Consider the following 17,011-nt stretch of genomic DNA (forward strand, 5'->3'; position numbering starts at 1 on the left):
GTTCAGGACATAACCTCATGCTTTAGAACCAGAGGCTATTCTAAGAACGTGATAAAAAATGATTATAATAGAGCTATGAGATGCGATAGGAGGGAAACCCTTGATAGAACTAAAAAAGATGGCAGTGATAAAGGAGTGCGATTCATTTCTAGATATGGATCTCACTGGAATCTCTTAAAGAACTTAATGATAAAAAATTGGTCACATCTGACATTGGACAAGAGAATTGGGTTAATAGTAGGTAACACCCCTATTATGGTCCCAAAAAGGGCCAAGACCTTAAAAGACCTCCCGGTGAGCTTGCAGTTTAAAAAAAAGACCCCAAGCAACCAATTGCGGTTAACAAATTGCCCAAAAGGGATGTACATGTGTGGTTCCTGCAATTGTTGCAAATATGCCCTGAAATACGATACTTTCCAGTTATGGGGCCACGGACTCACTCCCTGCCATCCCAGAACAGACCTTGAGCTGTATGTTTTTATTTAAATGTACTTATTTATTTTATTATTTTTTATATTTATATTTTATTTTTATTTTATTTTATTTCATTTTCTTTAATTGATTATTTTGTTTATTTTGTATTCTGTTTTTGTCTTTTGGAGAGGGACACCTCTGATTACTCATAAATTCCACAGGAAACGATAATCTGTGGTGTGTCATCTGTATCTGTTTCTTATGGGATTGTTTATACAAATACTGTTCATTTTCTAAAAATTAAAATGGTAGATGAATTTATTAAAATTGTATTAGATAAAAAGAAACATATATGCACATATAAGGAAATGCTTTTTTCTTTTGTGAAAATTATGTAAAGGACCCATTGTATGGTTGCTGTATATATTTAAAAAATTGTGATACGTTCCCTTTAAGCAAGGCACTATAAAGATGCCACAGTACTTTGTACTAATGGAATAGCTCTGAGGAAATCCCGAATAGGGATGAAACACGTCAGCTGAAACTAAACTTGGTGCTTACGGCAGGTAGTGACATCAATCCTGCTTAGCAATCACAGGTGGTGTGGAACGCCACATAGAAAGGAGCACTATACGATCTCAATATCACCTATATTTTGGAACTTCTTTCACGCCTCTGGGAGGACTGCTTGTCTATGTGCATCTCCCTAAAAGTTTTTGAGGAGCTCTAGACGGAGATGGATTAGACCGGGCCAGGTCAAAGATCAGAATGATAAAGATCTTCCCTTTTTGTCTCTCCTGGGTCTAAATATAGCAATATATAATATAATATATAAGAAAAGTACTTCTTGGCAGCATTGGAATGTGCACACTGGAATTACAATCTTCGATCAGATGAGTATAGATTGGTTATCTTTTGAGAAGCTATACTACTCTTGGTATACCACTATTGTTGTCAATGGACAGATTGTGTAGTGCTGCAAAAACATGCACACTTAAATTGTGGTGTGGATGAAGGTAACCATGGTATTGAACCACTACAGATAATATTCAGATAGTGTGGATATACTACTACCATTTGATGTTCGGCTTGTGCTGATCCATACTGCGAAAACCTGTATACTTTAAACCGCAGGTGTGAACGAAACAATGGGTTCCACATATAACTACTGTTGAGACTGGACAGACTATGTTGATTGATTTAAATTAAAGTTGCAAATGTGAACGAAGCCTTATGTTTCTTGGGAATCAAGTGGAAAGAATTATTTGATTAATTACATCAGTCTATATCTCTCCCCTCATGTACAAATGTATGGGTTAACAGTTTTTATACGTCTATATATTATCTATAGAACCTGGCCAGGTGATGTGCTCTCTTTTAAATTGTTATGTTTATATTATTGGGAAAAGTATCACTCTTTTTTCCAAAATTATTTTTTATATGAATATTTTAATGAATTTAGATTAAATAAAAACTAAAAATGTTCTATCCCTAAGAGGCCTGGAATGTTTATGGAATCTGTGATTTTTATTTTTTTTTGCATATGTTATCTAGCCCTGTATTAATCCTTTGATTTATCCTATCAGTCTTTTTCACAAAATATAAATTAAATGAAAGTAGAGAATGTTGAAATTACAATTTAAATTAAGCAAAATGCCATTAGTTGTTCATTTATTTACATGCAGCCAGTATTTTAACTACACCAAGTACATTTATTAGTATAGAGGTGTTAATCTGTGCAGGTTTGGTTAGCAGTGCCTAAATTTAATAAAGATTTATATCTAGTCTAACATATGGCTGTTAGATGCAGAATGTAACAAATTTTACTAATTGCTTTTTAATTATGTTTATGAAGAAAATATTGTTCCATCATAAAAAAGTATATTTGGTTCATTTGAATTTCATTGTGGACTATATATAGAAGAATATTCTGTTCTGCCCTGAGACTACAGGAAGGAACGCTATGCCAGAAAGCTTTTTCATCTGAAACCATTTTTGCTTCACTAAATACAACAGACATACAAAGTAGGAAACCAAGTATGAAATCTTTAGGATTTTAACAATAGGGTTTTTAAAATTAGAGACATCGATGTCAGAATGTCAGACACACTAGATAAAGCTGAAAGGAGTACAAAAGAGGCAGTGTGCAGATCCCGATTAGAAACCGGTCGTTCAGATGTGATGCTATTTTGGTTTCTCTCTAACTTTGCACAGTACAGCAATGAAGCAAAACAGCATGTTACAGCAATTATATTCAAATAAAATTAAATATCTTGCCAGCATGGGATGAAACTGCAGCAAAAAAAAATACAATAAAAAAAAACCCTGCAAGATCCAAAGAAATACAAACATTATGTACAGATTTGCAAACAAGCCTATATAATAGTAATAATTTCAAGCCAAACCGCAACAAACATCTGGTATAAAGATGAAAGTGGAATATAAAATAAATATAAAATACAAAAAATGTTAAATCATAAAAATACATATTATATACTGAAATCTTTCATAAGAGTATAGAGCGGTGCATGGTATATCGTAGTACAATCCATTTATTGAAAAATATAAGGGTTATTCCCAACTTAGACATTTATGGCATATTCACAGGAAATGCCATACATGTCTGATAGATGCAGATTCCAGCTATGAGACCCGCACCTATTTAGAAAAAAATGGGTCATCTGGACGCTGTTTCGCCTGGTGAGGCTGCCATATCCACAGGATTTGCCATAAATGTCTGATAGATGTGTGTCCAAGCTCTGGGACCTGCACCTATATCAAGAATGGGATTCACCTGACCCTCATTTCGCCTGGTGAGGAGGCTACTTGCTGCAGCTTCCAGACAAGGACTAGTGAAGTGGGGGCCACGCATGTGCACAACTCTCCCCTTTCTGTTCTATGGAAAAAAGATAACAGCGTGACTGCCATTCTCAATATTGGTGTGGGTCCCAGAGCTGTCTAAGTTTGTCTAATCCCTTTAAAACAGGGGCCGTATAAGGCCCGCAAGATCATTTGGTCTGGCCCAACCTCACTCAGGCCGTGCTGCCGCCGCGTCATTCACTACTTGGCTCCGTCCGCCCTACTCACTCACATTTAGGAGAAGGAGAAGGGCGGACGGAGCCAAGCATGAAGAAATTTAGCTGTAGTGTAGACATAGGATAGGACCTGTCCTAAAATCATGAAATGAAGTCAGGTGACAAAGTTTTTTTTTTCATCAAGGACATTTATGATATATCCACAGGATATCACACGAGTCAGCAGCAGGACAAAGAGGTAGAACGGAGTTTAGGGGGCCCCGTTCTGGAGATAGGTGCAGGTCCTAGAGGTGGGACCCACATCTATCTGACATTTATGACATATCCAGTGCATATGTCATAAATGTCTCTGATGGGAAAACCCCTTTAAGTGAGTCAGACAACTTACTGCTGCGAGCTGTCCTTTTCAAAACTTACCATTGCAAAGAGTCGACCGCTCCAGACTGACCGACGCAGTAGCAACATCATCAATACCGGCTGACATCATACGCCTCACTAAAGAGAAGTTCCAGCCATCACATTAAGGGTGAGTTAATTACATGTTTGACCAAATATAGCAGGCTAATATTTAAGTTGATCATTATGTATGGCCCGTGAATGATGTTATAAATATCCTCTGCTTTAAAAGGAACCCTTCGGCGGTTTTGACCCCCTAAACGGCTACCACTGCTATACATGGCTCTATAGAAGCTAGAGAGACAATTTTCGGACATACCCAAGTGTGCCAACAATTAGGGTTGGCTTTAGGGGGGTGCGACCTATGCGGCTGCACAGGGCACATCACTGCTGAGTACAGAGAGTGCCGTGACGGCCAATAAACAGGCTGCCCCCACCTCCTCATTATTGCCTCTGCAGTCCTAACCCACTGACAATATAATCTCTCTCTGATAGCATTTCTCCTCCACAGCCTGCCTGTGAATTAAAAACAGCTGCTATGAACAATGGTGGTGAATTTCTTATAATATAGAGCAGTTAGGCCATTTGTGCCTGGAGCTATACCATTCTTAAAGTGTAACGAAACGTTTGACATAGTGACATGTCAGAAGTTTTGATTGGTGGGGGTCCTAGCACTGAGACGCCCACCAATGAAGCGGCAGCAGCGTGTGAGCGCTCTGCCACTTCGTTTCTGTTCTGCTTTTTCCGGAAAGCCAATGTATCAGACTGCGGGCTCATAGACTTTCTATTGAGCCCGTACTCCAATACATTGATTTCCGGAAATAGCCGTACAGACACGAAGCAGCTGAGCGCTCACACGAGCGCTTCTGCTGCTTAGTTTTAGCGATTGGTGGGGGCCTCAGTGCTCGTACCCCCACCAATAAAAACTTCTGACATGTCACTATGACATGTCAGAAGTTTTTCAAACATTTAGTTACCCTATAAGTCACTTAATTGCCATTACAACTCATCCTTGATTACTGCACCCAAAGCACCAGTCGTCCAGTGGCGGAATAAGTATGTAGAACATAGGCTCTGGGCTGTTCCCCAAACTTAGGCCCCCCTTCTCCACTGCCGCTCTGCCTATCATCAACCCCAACTTTCTGCGTGAGCATTAACATATGTGTGTTACGATTACCCTCAACAAAGGGCTGTGTTTTTCTTTATATTCTGACAGTCTCCAATCATCGTTGACTGTATCACACTGTGTAGGAACACATCCTCCAGGCAATGGGAGTGGTAACAGCCATTTGTCTTTAGTCCTGGACTACACAAACACTTTTTGTTGAATAGTCCCACACATTGCCCCCTGTAGATAATGCCACACATCCCCCTGAAGAAAGTACCACAGTCTCCTCTGTAGTGCCACACAAATTTCCCTGTAGTGCCATAGTGCCAACTGTAGTGTTACATTGTCCCCTGTAGATAGTTCCACACACCCACTTGTAGACAGTTCCACAAACCCCACTTGTAGATATTTCAACAAACCCCCATGTAGATTGTGCCACAATGCTCCATGTAGATAATGCCACACAGCCCACTGTAGTTGGTGCCACACAGCCTCCTGTAGATAGTGGCACACACCACCGGTAGATAGTGACATACCCTGCCTCCTAGATAGTGCCACACAGCCCCCTGTGGATAGTGCCACACACCGCACTGTGGATAGTCCCACACCCTGCCCTGTAGATAGTGCCACATAGCCCACTGTAGATAATTCCACACAGCCCCCTGTAAATTGTGCCACACAGCCCTGTAGATAGTACCGCACCCACTGTATATAGTGCCACACACACTCCTGTAGATACTGCCACAAACCATCTGTAAATAGTGCCACACACCTCCTGTAGATAGTGCCACAAGCAGCACATAATTCCACATTCTTTAGAGATTCAAATACAGATGCAAAACGAAGTTGTAACGTCCGTGGTCGCTGACCACGAACTCCTTCCATCCAGTTGACGCCCTTCTCTCCAGAGATGTCTGCACATGCGGCCGTCCTGTTCCGCAGTGACCACCAGGGTGCGCTCGCGAGCTCAGTCCAGACTTGAGAAGCCAAAGCGCACGCATGTGGGTAATTGAGCTGATTGCTCCCTGGGCTATAAGAAGGTCCCAGCCCCATGCTTCCATGCCTGAGCGTTGTTTCTCGTATCCTAGTTTGTCTTGCAAATGGCCTCCTAGTGTTTTCCAGTTCCAGTGTTCCTGTATCCTGTGTCCTGTATCCCGTGCTATCCTGTTCCAGTGCCGTGCCGTGTTGTGCTGTAGCCGTGCTGTGCTGTACCTACGCCTGTCCTGCTGCTCCACGCCTGACGTCTACCTGCTTCCTAGTGCCAGCCGAGCCTGCCTTGCTACTGTCCAAGCTGCCACAGGTACCTTATACGAACTGTGAACTGTGACCTGCACCCTGTTGGCCAGCTGCCATACCACCAAGGCGGTACGGCCCAGTGGGTCCACAAACCCAATGTGACAGAAGTTACTGAAATCTCCTAGTCTGGAGAGGGTTACAGAGCAATTACTATCCACAAATGGAGAAAACTTGAAACAGTGGTGAACATTCCGAGGAGTGCCTGGCCAACCAAAATTTTACTAAGAGCGCATTCACGACTCATCTAGGAGGTCACAGAAAAACCCAAACAAAAATCTAAAAAACTGCAGATCTCGCTTGCCTAAGTTGAGGTCAATGCATGGGCAAAATGTCATCCATGGGAGAGTTGCAAGGTGAAACACTGCTGACAAAAAAGAACACAAAGGCCTGTCTTGCATTTGCCAAAAAACATCTAGATGGCCCCCAAGACTTTTGGAATAATCTTCTATGAATTGATGAGTCAAAGGTGGAACTTTTTGAAAGACATGGTTCTCGTTACATCTGGCATAAAGCTAACACTACATTTCACCATAAGAACATCATACCAGCAGTCACAGATGGTGCTGGTAGTGTGATGGTCTGGGGCTGCTTTGCTTCTGCATGACCTGGATGACTTGTTATAATTGGTGGAGCCATAAATTCTGCTCTATCCGAAAATACAGAAGGAGAATGTCTGCCTGTCAATTCATGACCTAAAGCTCAAGCGCAGTTGGGATATGCAACAGGACAATTATTTGAAGCACACAAGCATGTCCACCTCTGAATGACTTAAAAGAAACAAAATTAAGATCTTGGAGTGGCCAATTCAAAAACCTAACTTGAATCCCATTGAGATGCTGTGGCAAGACCTTAAACGGGTAGTTCACGCTCAAAAACCTTACTGAAGCTGAATTAAAACAATTTTGCAGCGTAGAGTGGGAAAAATTCCTCAACAGCGATGTTAAAGTGTCATAGCAAGCTATTACAAACATTTCATTGCAGTTGTTTCTGCCAAGGTTGCCACAATCGGTTATAAGGTTTAAGGGGGCAATTACCTTTTCACATGGGGATATGGGTTTTACATAAATCTGTATTCCAAATAAAAGGAATAATTATTTAAAAGCTGCATTTTGTGTTTATTTGTGTTGTCTTTATCTTATATGAAAATTAGTGGAATGCTCTAAAACATTGATTGGCTCTCATAATGTCTGATTTACTGCAACATACTGAGGACTAGTTTCTGTCAAGATCTTTGGGTATGTGGACCCACTGTGCCGTACCGCCGTAGCGGTATAGCAGCTGGCCAAACAGTGTACCAAGTAAAGTGTATAGTCCGAGCAAGAGTACCTGTGGTAGTACAGGCAGTAGCATTGGCTAGGCTCAGATGGGACCTTGGCAGCAGATACCAGGCATGGTGTAATACAACACGAGCGCGCACCCGCCGGAGACACTCGGAACCCGGAAGAGAGTGCCGGCGCCTGACTGGGGGACGACGCTGCAGGCAGGTAAGCTGTCCATGGCCACGGCCGTCGGGGTTAACGACCGATCGACGGGCCGTGGCCATAGACGTTACAGTATCCCCCCTCTTACGCCCCCTCTTCTTGGGACCAGAGCGAGAGAGAAACTTCCTCACAAGGACAGGGGCATCGATGTTCTCCTCTGGCTCCCAAGACCTCTCTTCTGGGCCGAACCCCCTCCAGTCCACCAAATAAAATGTCCTTCCTCCCACATTCTTGGTAGCCAGAATCTCCTTTACCTCGAAAGTCCCAGATGGGCCGCCAGGAACCACTGTGGGACTAGGAGTCCTGGAGTAGCAGTTCAGGACCACCGGTTTTAGCAGGGAGACGTGAAAGGAGTTAGGGATCCTGAGAGTGGGGGGGAGCCGCAGCTTGTAGGATACCGGGTTAATTTGTAGCAGGACTTCAAAGGGGCCAAGGAACCTCTGGGCAAATTTGCATGACGGCACCTTCAGCCGGATATTCCCAGACGATAGCCAGACTTTAGTCCCTGGAAGGAACTGCGGAGGAACCCGTCTTCTTGTATCTGCCTTTCTCTTCATGCCGTCCACCGCCAAGAGGATAGAAGATCGGGTCTGTTGCCATATCTGTAGAAAGTCCCTGAAGGTGGAGTCGGCTGCAGGCACCTGGGACATTGTAGAAACAGGAAGAGGTATACGAGGATGTTGGCCGTAGATGATGAAAAATGGACTGGATGTGGTCGACTCACTGGTGTGGTTGTTATAGGAGAACTCTGCCCACGGGAGCAACTGCACCCAATCATCATGGCGCCTGGACACAAAGTGACGTAGGTAGTTCTCCGAAATCTGGTTAACTCTCTCAACTTGCCCGTTGGACTGGGGATGATAGGCCGAAGAGAAGTCCAATTTCACACCAAGAAGCCCGCAGAGTGCTCTCCAAAACTTCGAGGTGAACTGGACACCTCTGTCCGAGACAATATGCAGGGGCAATCCGTGCAGACGGAAGATGTGCTGTATGAAGAGGTCAGCCAACCGCGTAGCAGACGGCAGAGCGGTCAACGGGATGAAGTGAGCCATCTTGGAAAATCGATCCACCACCACCCAGATCACACTGCAACTCGCAGAAGGAGGAAGATCCATGACGAAGTCCATAGCGACATGTTGCCACGGGGCAACGGGCACAGGCAGTGGTTGGAGCAGGCCCGCAGGTCTGGAGTGAGCAACTTTATTTGCTGCACAGACTGTGCAAGAGGAGACAAAGTCCATGACATCCTTGGGCAGCGTGGGCCACCAGAACTGACGGGTGATTAAATCTTGGGTCTTACGAGCACCGGCGTGACCTGCCAGCTTAGAGTTGTGACCCCAGCGAAGAATTCTTCCTCGGTCAACCAGACCCACAAAAGTCCTACCCGGAGGAATGTCTCTGACTTGCAGGGGATTCACAGAGAAGATACAGGATGGGTCAATGATATTCTGTGGAGATTCCATGGCGTCCTCGGTTTCGAAAGATCTAGACAAGGCATTGGCCCTCACATTCTTGTCGGCGGGACGGTAGTGGAGTTCGAACCGGAACCGAGCAAAGAACAACGACCCCCTGGCTTGACGAGGATTCAACCGCTGGGCCGTCTGTATGTAGGTCAAATTCTTGTGATCTGTGAAGATCAGGATAGGGTGAACCGCGCCTTCCAGTAGGTGTCTCCACTCCTGCAGAGCCAGCTTGATGGCCAGTAACTCCCGGTCCCCAATCGAGTAGTTACGCTCTGCGGGAGAAAACAGCTTGGAATAGTAACCGCATACCACGGCCTTGCCTTTCGGTCTTTTCTGGAACAACAGTGCACCAGCACCCACCGAGGAGGCGTCCACCTCTAACGAAAACTGTAAGGGCTCGTCCGGATGGTGCAGAATGGAGGCAGATGTGAAGGCTTTCTTTAAGGATTCAAATGCGGCTTCAGCCTCCGGGGTCCACAAATTGGCATTCATACCTTTCTTAGTGAGGGTGGAGATAGGTGCTGTCAAAGATGAGAAGTTGGGGATGAAGAGTCGGTAGAAGTTGGCGAATCCTAGAAAGCGTTGGATAGCCCTTAAGCCTTGGGGGAGTGGCCACTCCAGGACGGCCTTTACCTTCTGGGGATCCATCTTAAGACCCTGATCTGAGATAATATAACCCAGGAAGGATAGAGACTTCTTCTCGAACACACACTTCTCCAATTTGGCGTAAAGTCGATTCTCTCTTAGACGGAGCAACACCTGGCGGACATGACTTTCATGAGTTACTGGGTCTGGGGAAAAAATCAGAATGTCATCGAGATACACCACAACACAAACATACAGGAGATCACGAAAAATTTCATTGACAAATTCTTGGAATACTGCGGGAGCGTTACACAGGCCGAAGGGCATGACTAAGTATTCGTAATGCCCATCATGAGTATTAAATGCAGTCTTCCACTCGTCACCTCGACGAATCTTGATCAGATTATAGGCCCCCCGCAGGTCCAGTTTAGAAAATTTTTGCCCCCCGTATGCGATCAAACAGTTCAGAAATTAAAGGCAGAGGATACCTGTTCTTCACCGTGATCTGATTTAGACCTCGGTAGTCGATACAAGGTCGTAATGATCCATCTTTCTTTTCAACAAAGAAGAACCCTGCTCCGGCCGGGGATGAAGATTTACGAATGAAACCCCTCTCCAGGTTCTCCTTGATGTAAGCCGACATGGACTGGGTCTCTGGCAAGGAGAGAGGATACACTCTACTACGAGGAGGAGACGATTCCGGAACCAGGTCGATTGGGCAGTCATATGCCCGGTGTGGCGGCAAGGTCTCGGCCTCCTTTTTATTGAAGACATCGCCGAACATAGAGAAACAGAGGGGCAAACCTGCCAACGACATAAGAGGAGCGGGTTGTGGCGACTGGATGTGACTCAGACAGAGGTCAAGACACTTCGGGCCCCACTGGAGAACCTCTCCAGAGTTCCAATCCAGGACGGGGGCGTGCAGACGAAGCCAAGGCAACCCCAGCAGCACGGGGTTGACGACCTTGGATAGGACGAACAGAGAGATGATCTCAGCATGAAGGGCTCCCACTTGGAGTTTCAACGGCTTGGTTATGGACACAACTGGGTCTGGTAATGGCAGTCCATCCACCGAGGCAACGATCAACGGCCTTTGAAGCGGGATAGTGGGCAACTGTAGGAGATCCACAAGATCCTAGCAGATGAAGTTGGCTGCAGAGCCGGAGTCCAGATATGCGGAGACCTGATGAGACCTCTCGCCAGCAATAATGGTTACAGGAATAAATAGTTTGGAGGAGAGTTCTTGCTTCAATGTGTTGACGCCCAGGGTTGTCTCTCCAACCAAGCCTAGGCGCTGGGGTTTTTTGGCTTGTGAGGACACAGACGCACGACGTGGCCAGCGAGGCCGCAATATAAACACAGTCCAGAGGTGCGCCTGCGCTGTTTCTCCTGGACCGATAATTTTAGTCAGTCAACTTGCATCGGAACCTCAGGCAAAGCGATAGAAGCAGGCAAGAGGGGTTGCTGAAAGTTGGGCGCCAGTCTAGGACGCCAGCGCTCCTGACGAACTTCATTGGATCTCTCCCTCAGCCTACTGTCAACACGAGTGGCAAGCAGAATCAAGTCGTCCAACGCGGGAGGCAGGTCTCGAGCAGCCAGTTCGTACTTGATCTCGGGCGACAGACCATGCCAAAAGGGTGCAACAAATGCTTCATTGTTCCAGGATAGCTCTCCTGCCAGAGTCCGGAACTGAATAGTATACTCGCCCACGGAGTTGTCCTCTTGGCGAAGGTTGAAGATGGTGGTGGCGGCTGATGAGACTCGTCCTGGTTCCTCAAAAATTTGTGCGAACTCCTGGAAGTCTCGAGTCCCTGACGTTCCCAGATAGGGTTAGCCCATGCCAGGGCCTTGCCGGTCAGGAGGGAGATGATAAATGCGATCTTGGCTCCATCTGACGGAAATTCCCGAGAGTGCAGGGTAAAATGAATGTGGAATTGGTTCAGGAACCCCCGACAAGCACTGGCGTCTCCATCGAACCGAGAGGGCAATGGCAGCGAGAACCGCGGGTCCGTACAGAAACTGCCAGGAGGAGCAACAGGAGGGTCGGCTTGAGGAACTTGCACAGAAGCAGGAATGGAGGCAACTAGCGTCCCTAGCTGCTGCGCCATAGAGTCCATGGCCACGAGGAGCTGGTCCTGCCTAGCTCGGAGATCCAGCAGATCCGCTTGCATGGCTTGGGAGGGTGACAAGCCCTTGAATTGGCCAGCGGGGTCAATGGCCAGAGCGTACTGTCACGAAGCGGGGTGTGGACCCACTGGGCCGTACCGCGTAGCGGGGATGGCAGCTGGCCAAACCGGAAGGTACACAGTTCAATGGTTCAGCGAGAGTACCTGAGGCAATCGTAGGCAGCGTCGAGGCGGACACGTCCAGAACCAGGCGGTGGGAAGTCGTTCGGTGAGGCGTAGCAGGGTAGTGTAGACTGTAGCACAGCACGGTAGGTAGCACAGCACGGCAATAGCACTAGGTAGCACGGAAACAGGATACGGGATACGGAATACAGGAGCAAGGTACACTGGTAGGCTGGAAGACACTGGGAGACCATAAGCAAGACGAACAACGGGAAAACTAACAACGCTCTGGCAAAGGGCAAGAGGGCAGAGCCCTTTTTATAGCCCAGGGCATCCTGGGCCAGATTGCAGTTTTTTGCAAAACACGCGCACTGGTCCTTTAAGGCCGTGCACGCGCGGGCGCACGCACCCGCCGGAGACACTCGGAACCCGGAAGAGAGTGCCGGCGCCTGACTGGGGGACGACGCTGCAGGCAGGTAAGCTGTCCATGGCCACGGCCGTCGGGGTTAACGACCGATCGACGGGCCGTGGCCATAGACGTTACAATAAGACTCAAAAAATAGATACTAAATTACATACATCCATGGTTACAGAGAAGTAAATATCAGAATGAATATTTATCCGTGATTTGTCAGGATGCAAGTGTAGGGATGGATGTTGGCAATACCCCGACATTACATGTCACCAATCCCTAAGGTCATCCATCTCTACACATAATACAGAACAAATCATATATAACAGACTACATTCTCATCTACAAAAGGCCACATATAAAGATGTACAGATAAAATGGCCATATATTCAAGAAAAATACCACTTTGTATAATGCTACCCCAGGGGCAGATGTAATTCCCCCTATATCAGAACAGTGATAAAAATGCAATTTCTGGGTATATTGTCCCGCGAGGGTTCATAGGGTTCAGGCCGGTTCCAAAGGACACAATAGAGGGCGCTTGGTCAATTACTCATCATATCTAGTAGAAAAACATATAAAACAACACAAAATTAAAATACAGATAAAGACACACATGGGCGGTAGAGATTGTGGGATAAGCCTATAAAAATGGAACAAAACTGAGATTCTCATTCAAACCCCGTGGTGTCATGGATCCCAACATCACAATCCATTTGCACCAAAACCTTCTTCGCATTACCCCCCCTGATGCCGCAGTGTATCCTGTCAATACCCTTCACCAAAAAGGTTTTCGGATTACAACCATGGTGAAGTTTAAAATGTCGGGGTATCGTTTTTAATTGTGTCAGGTCATCAACCACACTGGCGCTCAAAATATCCCGTACGTGTTCTCGAGTACGGATTCTCAATTCTCAGGAGGTCAGTCCAATATATATCTTAGAGCACCCACATGTAGCATAATAGATAACGTATGAAGTACTGCACGAGATATAGTCACGAATTTCAAAGTGACGTGCTCCATCCGCTGAGGAGAAATTGGTTGCACGACAGATATTAGCACAGGCTCTACACTTGCCACAGGGATAGCATCCCCTTCTAGGTCCACTTGAACCAAAATGAGCCATCTGATCTGGAATGTAATGGCTTTTCACCAAAAGGTCCCTCAAGTTCCTAGCTCTTCTAGCTGTCATCAGAGGTCTGTCAGACAAATTCTGAGCCAGCTGTGGTTCAGACATAAGAATGGGCCAGTGTTTCTCTAAGATGCCTCACATCTTATTCCACTGCCCATTATAGGTCGATATGAAACGTACCCCGGGTTCCTTGTCCTGATGCTGTTTAGGTTTAAGGAGATCCCGGCGTGGCGTTGTTTTTGCTCTCCTATAGCCTGATTTTATAGCTCTCTTGCTGTAACCTCGCTCCAAAAATCTATTCCTCAAATCTGCGGATTGTTGTTCAAACAATGCATCAGAGGAGCAGATCCGCCTCATCCTGAGAAACTGACCAACCGGGATGGCTTTGATCGTGGATGGAGTATGGGCCGACGAGGCATGCAGCAGCGAATTAACCGATGTGGACTTACGAAATACGTCCGTATGTAAGTAACCCTCACCATCCGAAAAAATTAGTATATCCAAAAATTCCACTTGTTGACGGTGATATTTATATGTTAATTTGATGTTAAATGAATTTTGGTTAAGCTGCTGCATGAAACTCATCAGGTCAGACTCAGATCCCTGCCATATGAAAAAAATATCATCAATATATCTCAGCCACATCTGCACCTGGTCGGCAGCGTGGGCGCCGTCCCACAGGAAAACCTGCCTCTCCCAAAGTCCCAGAAACAGGTTCGCATAGGACGGCGCACACGCTGCCCCCATGGCGGTACCCTGCCTCTGCAAATAGAAGCAGTCCTTGAATACAAACAGATTGTGGCTGAGAATAAACTGAAGCAGTTCAAGAATAAATTCACATAAATGGCCATCCCGGTTGCCGGTCCCCAGGAAAAAGCGGACCGCTTCCAACCCATCCTGATGCCTGATGCTTGTATAAAGCGATTCTATATCCGCAGTCACAAGGTACATATCTGCTTCGACTTGGATCCCACTGACCCTCCCAAGCACGTCCGTCGTGTCCCTGACATAGGATGGCAAATCATATACCAAAGGTTTCAAATAATGATCAATGAATTTGCATACTGGATCACATAATCCATCTATCCCGGACACGATCGGACGTCCCGGGGGGGTCAATGGGATCCTTGTGAATCTTTGGAAGGAGGTATAGGGTCGGGATTCTTGGGTCATCAATGATTAATCCATCACGCATTTTTTTGGGGATAATACCATCCTCGAAGGCCATATCTACAATTCTCCTCAATTGCTGAGAGAAGAGATAATTTTGTTTGGAGTCTATATATTGATTCTAATTTATTCTGTGTTTTTCACAGCGTCTGACTCTCAACACCAAATGGACTTTAGAGTTCGTGAGCAATCATGGCTCGTACAATTAGAGGAAATTTTTAAAGATGACTCTAGCTTGATTGTAGATGGGACTGGTAGTGATTGTAGAGAGATTAATAAAAAGCTAAGGACATTATTACACCAAAGAACTAAAATCTGGTGGAACAAAGCATTCCTTGAGAAATATAAATCCAAAAATCTTATTCCCCGTGGGTTACGAGTACAGGTATTTCCCTCGTTTGAGATGAATGATGTCAGTTTTAAAACACAGTGGGAGGAGCTCTCTGATAAATGCTCCAGGGGGTTCGTGGAATTATTAGTCCTTTCAAATCAAAACAACTTGTCACAAATTGAAAAAGAAATAGAGGGGATTCAGACTACACTTAGATCAGAACTATCCAGTGTAGCACTCAACAAAATATCGGAGGACCTTGATAAGGAGTATATAAAATGGGAGAAGGAGATTTGCACAGTCAAGGCCGGCAAATTTCAGCGGGATGTCCAAGACTACCAGCAACATAGGGTCTATAAGTGGCATAGAGAGAGAGGGAGACCCAGAAATGGGAGCTTTGTCTCCCACTCTAGATCATCTTCCACCTCTTCCCGTACCTCTACTGAGGAACCCCCCAGAATGATAGTAACTAGAAACTTGGGAGACCTTGAGAATACCCATAGCACACAAGGACCACGATGGTAGCTTGATCGTCAAGCCAAACGGAAGAACACCTTTAACTATCAACGTGACAAAAAATCCAGAAACAACTTGGAGGTAATAAACCTTTCGTCGCATGCCCTCTCTGATGCCCAGTGTGATGTATTAGGGAAGGGTTTAACCTTTTCACCTTCAAATTCTTTTAATTTTTTTACAGCTTTAAAAGACTTACATATGTTTTCGAGAAAGGTAGTCACATAGTTACATAGTTAGTACGGCTGAAAAAAGACACATGTCCATCAAGTTCAACCAAGGGAAGGGAAAAGGGAAGGAAAAATTTCTACACATAGGAGCTAATATTTTTTTGTTCTAGGAAATTATCTAACCCTTTTTTAAAGCCATCTACTGTCCCTGCTGTGACCAGCTCCTGCGGTAGACTATTCCATAGATTCACAGTTCTCACTGTAAAGAAGCCTTGTCGCCTCTGCAGCTTGAACCTTTTTTTCTCCAGACGGAGGGAGTGCCCCCTTGTTTTTTGAGGGGGTTTTACAAGGAACAGGATTTCACCATATTTTTTGTATGTGCCATTAATATATTTATATAAGTTAATCATGTCCCCCCTTAGTCGTCTTTTTTCAAGGCTAAATAGGTTTAATTCTTTCAATCTTTCCTCATAACTTAAATTCTCCATGCCCCTAATTAGCTTCGTTGCTCTTCTTTGTATTTTTTCCAACTCCAGGGCATCCTTTCTATGAACTGGGGCCCAGAACTGGACTGCATATTCTAGATGAGGCCTCACTAATGCTTTGTAAAGTGGTAATATTACATCCCTGTCCCGCGAGTCCATGCCTCTTTTAATACACGACAATATCCTGCTGGCCTTTGAAGCAGCTGATTGACACTGCATGCTGTTATTGAGTTTATGATTTACAAGTACGCCCAGATCCTTCTCAACAAGTGAATCCGCCAGTGTAGCTCCCCCTAGGACATATGATGCATGCAGGTTGTTGGTACCCAGATGCATAACTTTACATTTATCTACATTAAACTTCATCTGCCAAGTGGACGCCCAAACACTTAGTTTGTTTAAATCCGCCTGTAATTCATGAACATCTTCCATAGTCTGAACTATATTACATAGCTTGGTGTCATCTGCAAAAATAGAAATAGTGCTATTAATCCCATCCTCTATATCATTAATAAATAAGTTGAATAATAGTGGTCCCAGCACTGAACCCTGGGGTACACCACTTATAACCGGTGACCATTCAGAGAAGGAATCATTGACCACAACTCTCTGGATACGGTCCTTGAGCCAATTCTCAATCCAATTACAAATAGAGATGAGCGAACCGGGACAACCGAACCCGGTTTCGGTCCGAACTTCAGGAAAAGTTCGGTTCGCAGCGAATCCGAACT

This window comes from Rhinoderma darwinii, chromosome 2, assembly GCF_050947455.1.
Source record: "Rhinoderma darwinii isolate aRhiDar2 chromosome 2, aRhiDar2.hap1, whole genome shotgun sequence".
Taxonomy (NCBI): Eukaryota; Metazoa; Chordata; class Amphibia; order Anura; family Rhinodermatidae; genus Rhinoderma; species Rhinoderma darwinii.